Source organism: Helianthus annuus, chromosome 16 (genome assembly GCF_002127325.2).
Source record: "Helianthus annuus cultivar XRQ/B chromosome 16, HanXRQr2.0-SUNRISE, whole genome shotgun sequence".
NCBI lineage: Eukaryota > Viridiplantae > Streptophyta > Magnoliopsida > Asterales > Asteraceae > Helianthus > Helianthus annuus.
In genome coordinates this window covers 148,406,853-148,415,728 of record NC_035448.2, presented here as the reverse complement: position 1 = coordinate 148,415,728, position 8,876 = coordinate 148,406,853, and the positions used below count along the sequence as shown (strand labels likewise).

Genomic DNA, 8,876 nt, shown 5'->3' with positions numbered 1-8,876 from the left:
ACAGCCGAAAGGAATAAGCGCGGGAACGACGCTGCCTACGAGCTGACGTGGGAGGAACTGAAGGCTATCATGCTGGACGAGTTCTGTCCTCCCCACGAACGCCAAAAGTTGGAGGATGAGTTCTGGACCATCAAGCAGAAGGAGGGCGACAACGCTGGTCTCACCGCCCGTTTCAAACAACTGAGCATTATCTGTCCAGACCAGGTCAAGACTCCCGAGATGACCATCAAGAAATACATCCGTGCTCTTCCGGATTGTGTTGCAGATTATGTGTTCACCGCCAAACCCGCATCAATCGAGGAAACCTACCTACTCGCTGCCGAGATTAATGACAAGCGAGTTAAGGCTGGTGTCTGGGATAAGCCATCCAAGTCGTTGCATCAAGTTACTGCCGCATCAACCGACAACCCTACTGCTCAAGCCTCCAAGTCCTCGAGGAGAAGAAAGAAGAACAAGAGTTGCGCCGCCGCAACCAATGCTGCTCCTCTTCAGTCAGTACCGCCACAACAGCAACAACCACAGCGCACTGCGCCAGTGATCAATGCGCCGCCGGCTAAGCGTGCGTACACCGGCCCCCACCCACTCTGTGCTACATGTTCTTATCATCACCCGGTGGGTGTGGCCTGCCGTTTCTGTGTCCACTGCAATGTTTACGGGCATTTCACTGCGAATTGCCGCTATGGTCCTCGTCAAACGCAAGCTCAAGCCGCTGTTAACCAAGCCCTGCTACCTGCTCCACAAGCTCCTCAAGCTCCTCAAGCTGCACAGGCCCCGACAAATAATGTTCGGACCTGCTTTGCATGTGGTGACCCTAACCACTTCGCAAACCGGTGCCCGAACAGGGTGGTGAAACAAGAAGCTCAACAACCCCAGCAACAACAACAGCAGCCTCAACAACAAGCCGCTCACGCCAGAACTTTCAACATCAACGCACGCCAGGCTCAAGCTGATAACAACGTGGTCAATGGTACGTTCCTTGTGAATGGTATATATGCATCATGTTTGTTTGATACTGGAGCCGATAACTGCTTTGTGTCATTTGAATTTGAGAAGCTTCTTAGACGTAAGCGCTCTTATCTTTCGTCACCCTTCGAAGTAGAAGTCGCTACCGGAAGAACCATTGCTGTCAATTCTGTGCTCCGTGATTGTACTCTCGAGCTCAACAATCATATATTCCCGATTAATCTCATTCCAATGCAGCTCGGAAGTTTCGATGTCATAGTAGGCATGGATTTTCTTCGTGAAAACCGTGCTGAAGTTGTGTGTTCCGATAAGATGATTCGTTTTGTGCTAGCTAGTGGTGATATTCTATGTGTTTATGGTGAAACTACTGCAAAAGATCTCAAGCTCATGTCCTGTCTTCAAGCTCGCAAATATCTCCGCAAGGAATATCGAGCCTTCTTGGCCAACATTGTTGTAGCAGAGACGGACAAGAAAAAGAAAGTTGAAGTCAAGGATGTCCCCGTTGTCCGAGAATTTCCTCAGGTGTTCCCTGATGATCTTCCTGGATTACCTCCAAGTCGGGATATCGACTTTCGAATCGACCTTATTCCAGGAGCCAACCCAGTGGCCAAAGCTCCGTATCGACTCGCTCCATCTGAGATGCGAGAACTCTCAAACCAACTCCAAGAGTTACTTGAAAAAGGCTTCATTCGCCCGAGCACTTCTCCATGGGGCGCGCCAGTCCTTTTCGTCAAAAAGAAGGACGGGTCGTTCCGAATGTGCATCGATTACCGGGAATTGAACAAGCTGACCATCAAGAACCGATACCCCTTACCAAGAATCGATGATCTGTTTGACCAACTACAAGGTGCTCAGTGTTTCTCCAAGATTGATCTACGTTCAGGCTACCATCAGTTGCGGATTCAAGAGGAAGACATACCCAAAACCGCTTTTCGAACCCGATACGGCCACTACGAATTTGTTGTCATGCCTTTTGGTTTGACCAACGCACCCGCGGTCTTTATGGATCTGATGAATCGCGTGTGTAAGCCGTTCTTAGACCGTTTTGTCATTGTATTTATCGACGATGTCCTGATCTATTCCAGATCGAGGGCCGAACATGCGCAGCATTTGCGATTGGTTCTCGAGTTGCTTCAGGGAAACCAACTCTACGCCAAGTTCTCCAAGTGTGAGTTCTGGTTGGAGGAGGTTCAATTTCTGGGTCACATTGTGAATAGTCGGGGTATACACGTTGATCCTGCAAAGATTGAGGCAGTCAAGGGATGGGTTACGCCAAGGAATCCGTCAGGAGTTCGCTCTTTTCTCGGATTAGCCGGTTACTACCGGCGATTCATCGAAGGATTCTCAAAGATTGCTGTACCGCTTACCTCCCTTACTCATAAAGACAAGCCTTTTGTGTGGGGAACCGCGCAGGAGACTGCTTTCCAAACCCTCAAACACATGCTGTGCCATGCACCAGTTCTTACACTGCCGGACGGAAGCGATGATTTCGTTGTCTATTGTGATGCTTCAAACCTTGGACTTGGCTGTGTTCTCATGCAACGAGACAAGGTTATAGCTTACGCATCTCGACAGCTCAAAATCCACGAGAAGAACTATACAACCCATGACCTCGAGCTAGGCGCAGTTGTCTTTGCCTTAAAGATTTGGCGACACTACCTGTATGGTACAAAGTGTACGATCTTCACCGATCACAAGAGCTTACAACATATCTTTAACCAGAGAGAACTCAATATGCGTCAACGCCGATGGGTAGAACTTCTCAACGATTACGACTGTGAGATCCGTTATCACCCAGGCAAGGCGAATGTAGTTGCAGACGCCCTCAGCAGAAAGAATTACGTGATAGGTGTTCGAAACATTCAGGCTCAGTATAACCTCGAAGCTCTCATCCGTGAAGCACAACATGCTTGCTTTAACGAGCGTACGTTGAAGAAAGAACGAATCTATCACGATGGAACTCAGCTCGTGAGCAAAGCCAACGGGATATTCTATTATCTGGACCGAATCTGGGTTCCGAGGAGGACAGATTTGCGAAAGATCATCATGAACGAAGCCCACAAATCCCGATATTCCATTCATCCCGGTGCGGACAAGATGTACCAGGACCTTCGCTACAAGTACTGGTGGCCTGGGATGAAAAGGGATATTGCTCTATATGTTGGTAGCTGTTTAACTTGTGCAAGAGTCAAGGCTGAACACCAAAGACCTTCAGGCTTACTCGAACAACCGCCGATACCCGTATGGAAGTGGGAAAGCATAGCTATGGATTTCATAACTAAGCTTCCGACCACGCCATCAGGTCACGACAGTATTTGGGTTATAGTCGACCGTCTAACCAAATCAGCCCACTTTTTGCCAATACGAGAAGACTATAAGGTGGCCAAGCTAGCCCAAATCTACACCGACGAGATCATTAAGAATCATGGTACGCCTCGAGACATCATTTCTGATCGCGATGCTCGGTTTACATCGAGATTGTGGGAAACTTTTCAAGCAGCTCTGGGTACGACGCTGAATTTGAGTACCGCATTCCACCCGCAAACCGACGGGCAGACTGAAAGAACGATTCGTACTATTGAAGACATGCTCCGTGCGTGTGTTATCGATTTTGGTGGTAGTTGGAGCAAACACCTACCGTTAGTCGAATTTTCGTACAATAATAGCTATCACTCCAGCATCGAAATGGCACCTTTCGAAGCCTTATATGGTAGGAGATGTCGCTCGCCTATTGTATGGCACGAGGTCGGTCACTCACAATTGACTGGGCCCGAGATTCTGCAAGAAACGACTGACAAGATCCACCAGATAAGGGAAAACTTGGTAAAGGCCCGGGACAGACAAAAGATGTACGCCGATAAACGACGCAAGCCCCGCGAATTTGCAGTTGGCGACTACGTGCTCCTAAAGGTATCCCCTTGGAAGGGAGTAGTCCGATTCGGCAAAAGAGGGAAACTTGCGCCTCGATTTGTTGGACCTTTTAAGATTCTAGAAAGGATCGGTAAAGTTGCCTACAAACTCGAATTACCGGAGGAACTCAGCAATGTCCACCCGACTTTCCATATTTCAAACCTTCGAAAATGCGTAGCCGACCGCGACGCGATAATACCACTCGACGATCTTCAGGTCAATGAGACGCTACACTTCGTGGAAAAGCCTGTCGAAATCATGGACCGACAGACCAAGCAACTCAGACGCTCTCGCATTCCTATTGTAAAAGTACGATGGGAAGGCAAACGAGGCGCGGAGTTCACTTGGGAACTCGAAAGTGACATGAAGGCCAAGTACCCGCAGTTGTTCAGATAGATCTGAAGCATCAAATTGGTAAAAATCACACGGCGATGTACGGTTCTCGGCCTAATTTCGGGACGAAATTCCCTAAAGGAGGGGAGACTGTAACACCCCGTGTTTTCCAAAAGTCAAAGTCAAAGTCAAGAGTTGACTGTTATTGGAATTAAAGATGAATAAAGATTAATTTCATTTTAGTTTCATTTTGATTTTCATATTATTTGGAGTAAGTGTTGTATAATCAAACTAATCGACCGATAATCGAACTGTGAATCAACGACCGACTGTGAATGATAGGAAGTAACAATGCAATAAAGCTAGTCAATCAATAATCAAGCTAATCAAATCAATCATCGAACTCAAGTGTGGGGATTTTAGTACTTTTTATACGTGTGTGTGTGCCTTATGTGTTACTTGTGCATGTTACTTTTGTGTTAAAGTGTGTGGTGAATCAATCAAAATCAATCAAGACTCAAAGGTGAATCAAACTCAATGGAAATCGAACCCGAAATGGTTGTAAGGATGCTCGTATGTTAGATATAGTAGTTGAGACTAAAAGTAATTTGATTAGGAATTCTATCATTCTCAAATCATCGTTCATCGAAGTCGAAATATCAAAAATCGTCGCGAAACACTCAAAACCAGGCAAGCCGATCGAACAGGGCAACCTGATCGAACAGGCTAGCCGATCGAACAGGGCAACCTGATCGAACAGGCTAGCCGATCGAACAGGCTGTTCGATCGGACAGCTGCTCGATCAGGGATGCTGTTCGATCAGCTGACCCTTTCCTCTTTTGGAAGCCTATAAATAGGGCTGTCTTTGTCAAACTTTCCACTTTTGGAAAAGCTCTGACCGACCAGCCTCTTCTTCTCACTAAATCTCAGATTTCTCTCAAACCGGTAAGTATTTCGCTCTAATCCTTGTACGTTTTTGTTCATTAATCGATTCTCCATCTTTCTATCTTTCAAAACTTGGATTTCAACCATGAAATCACCAAGATCTAGGTGTTCTTGAGTGATGTCATCATGGTGTTCTTGGTGTTCATCAAGAACTTCATGTTCTTGACTTCATTCAACCATGAATAAGCTAGATCTAACCGATTTCCACATAAATAACCTAAAATCTTCCAAAGATCTTAACATTTCACGGTGGAAAAGGATTGGAAGATGGGTTTTCATCTATCTTTCAACTCTTTTACACTCAAAAAGGTGAAAACGAGACTTGAACCGATTTACAAATCAACCTAAACAAACACATGGTTCAAGATTCGGGTTCTACCGAGAGATATACCGATTTCGGGTTAAACGTTAAACTTGGGTTCCAAACCGTCTCTGACCGAGTTTGGGTGATTCCTGCTCGAGTCAGTAGGCTAAGTGGGGACTTCAGTTTTGTGGTTCAACTCGTAGTCAAAATATCTCTAAAACATCAACAATCAACGGGAATAACCAAGTGTTAAGTGATAGGTTAACCGAATCGAGAAGCTGGCCGAACGGCTAGGCTGTTCGATCGAACAGCCCAACCGAACGACTATGCCAGCCGATCGGCTAGGCTAACCGATCGACTAGCACTTAGTCCCACAAACTCATGAAGTGTAATATTGACGAGGTACTGTTCGATCGACTACGCCACTCGATTGTAATCATTACTGCTCGAATCATGAGATACTATACTTCAAAACACTTAGACTTTTCGAAACATTGGAATGTCACCCGATCGAGCATGCCAGCCGATCGAGTGACATATTTGAAAAACAATGAAGTGCTAGCCGATCGGTTGGGCTAACCGATCGAACAGCTGTTCGATCGGCCAACTTGAAAGGTAGTACAAACCATCATACACAAACACATCCTTCTCATCAAAGGAAGAAACAATCCACTTGAAGGAACCAACCGATCGAGCCAGCCGGCCGATCGAATGGATGTTCGAACGGACTTTCAAACCAATCGAACAGCCCACTCGATCGAACTGCTGTCCGATCGAATGGCCTACTCGATCCAAGTACATTGTTTACTTTTTCCGCGTTACTCATCGTTGTGTTATCGAACTATTCAGGCTAACCTATTCTCAGTGCTCCTTTCAATCCACAACCAACCACTGTGAGTATACTCGATCCCTTTTTGCTTTCAGCACTTTTGGGTGTTACATACGTAATCTATCAAATTCACAAACAACACAAACTATTTGAACGCTAACCTACTTGCATGTATTACTTGTCTAAATGATTGCTGTTTATTATGTTTACACGTGGAGTGCTATCTGCCTGTTTTAGCAACGTAGTACTATAGTTTGGACTCAGCACCCGTTCACACGGGGGTTGCTAAGGACAATTACTTGCATGGATTACGGTGGTAATCATGTATTGCGAACTGTCTCGGACAGTCAACTTGAAGTCATTGGTATCGATGGTCCCATGTTGATAATTTACATGCATCGTTTGCCCTTGTGTACGTGCTTGGTTATGCGTAAACTTTTCGAACTTTATATGCTATATCAAACTTGTGTACTCACCTTTACATTATATGTATTGACTTTTATTTTAACGTATGTGACAGGTGTTTAAGCTACTAGCGTGCTAGGGAAGCGAGGCAATAATAAGCTTCTAGGAGCCTGTGACCTTAGGACAGTGTCCACATACCTGCTCCAGGGTCATAATTATCTGTAGATCTTGTACTGGCACCTGTAGTCAGTAAGATCCACAGTTAGCCGTCTAGAAGTCTTAAAACAATATTTACATTCGGTCTGTAATAATTAAGAATTTGAGTTGTCGGAACAGTTCCCATATTGTTTAGTTGATTTCTATGATAACTTGTTATTATTTGGGACACGGTATGGGACGTGTTATATAACTGAATTGTATGATAGTTGTTGTGGAAACTTCTGAACAATCTGTTTCGCTTAGTGCCGCGCCCCGATGATTCCGCCATCGGTTGGGGTGTGACATTCTAATCCTAAATGGTTATCTTTTACATATCGTATTCCAAAATATCTTTTCAATCATGTTTGTCTTAACAGTTTCTTTTATAAAATCATCACAATTGACTGGTTAAATATTAACTAAGGATTTAGTATTAAAAGCTCTCAAGTCCTAGAATCGATACTTGGTAACTTATCTGAACTATACTATGCTAATGATAGGTACGCTTGCCTATTACATGTGTAGTAAGTATTTTAGGTCTTTTACCTTTAAAACGAGTTTGTGCATTCTTAATATTTATTGGTTACTATTTGCACACATCAAGTTTTTGGTGCTATTGTTAGGGACACGCCACTTTTGAAAACAATATAAACTTAGTAGTTTGATCACTTTCGGGGTGTTTTTTTATTTGTTTTACTTTGTTCCTTTTGTTATTTACGTTTTAGCCTAAGTCCTTTAATTGTCTTAGACCTAAGACTAAGATGGTAGAATGAGCCATTACGGAGTATGTTCGTCCTCCTCCAGACGCGATTCTAACGAGCATCGTTTGACCAAAGGTGCCTATGAATAACTTCATGATTTCGCCTCAAATCATTTTGATGATTCAACGTTCGTGTCAGTACATTGGACTAGCAGGCGAAGACGCAAACAATCATATCATTGTCTTTCTAGAACTCTTTGATACATTCAAAATTGTTGACAACATCGATGACGCAGTCGGACTTCGATTATTTCCATTTTCACTCATATGTAAAGCCCGTTCTTGGCTTAGTTCTCTAGCGCCTAGATCCATTACTACATGGACCGAAATGGCTGAGAAATTTATGACAAAGTTCTTTTCTCCATCTAAAACTAATCAATTGAGAAGTAAGATCTATGTTTTCGAGCAAGAAAATGATGAAAGTTTCTCAGAAGCCTATGATTGATTCAAGGAGCTTTTAAGGAATTACCCCCATTTTGGAATGGAGTTATTGATGATGATGAATACATCTATAATGGACTATGAGTTCCACAAGTTCTTGATCATCGATCCCAACTACACTCATTCTCGATTGATATCGTATAATGCTATTAGCTCGACAGGTTCCAGTAATGTTGTTGTTGGTGTTCGTTTTGTCAAAATCCAAGAAATTATCATGTTGTATATATCATATGGATATTCAGAATCAACGAAAGTTAAAGACTTTTAAATCTATTAAATGCGTCCTTTATACTTATTATATATAAAGGACACCGCCATCTCCCATTCGTGGCTGACAAAATCATTCAAAATTAGGAAGTACTCCAAGATTTGAAGAGATTCGGAGCTAAAATGAAGAAGAAAACCAAATGGATTCGAGCATCTCGTGCTCTCTAAAGAGATATAGCTAGAGAACCTATTTTAGTACTTTTTCTAAAATGTCTTGTTTTAGCCCAACTCTATAATAAATCATTGAGTTAAATAAATGCCATTTTAGTCCCTGTGCTTTGGGTCATTTTGCCAGTTTAGTCCAAAGGTTTCATTTTTAACCTGTGAGTCCAAAAATGTTTCACAGTTGCCATTTTAGTCCACTGGGTTAACTTCATCCATTTTTTCTGTTAACGAGAAGGCCAATTTGGTCATTTTATATGGCTGAATTGCCCTTTTAGTTAACAGAATTACATACAAAATGACCAAATTGGACTTCTCGTTAACAGAAAAAAATGGATGAAGTTAACCAAGTGGACTAA

At 43.4% G+C, this 8,876-nt stretch overlaps 1 non-coding gene across 1 annotated transcript; it reads right to left on the bottom strand.

The window, feature by feature from the left end:
* Positions 1-8,024: 8,024 nt before the first annotated feature.
* On the bottom strand, positions 8,025-8,130 carry LOC118488767. The gene has a single exon (XR_004885302.1). It is a non-coding gene; the product is annotated as a small nucleolar RNA R71 (small nucleolar RNA).
* Positions 8,131-8,876: the final 746 nt, after the last annotated feature.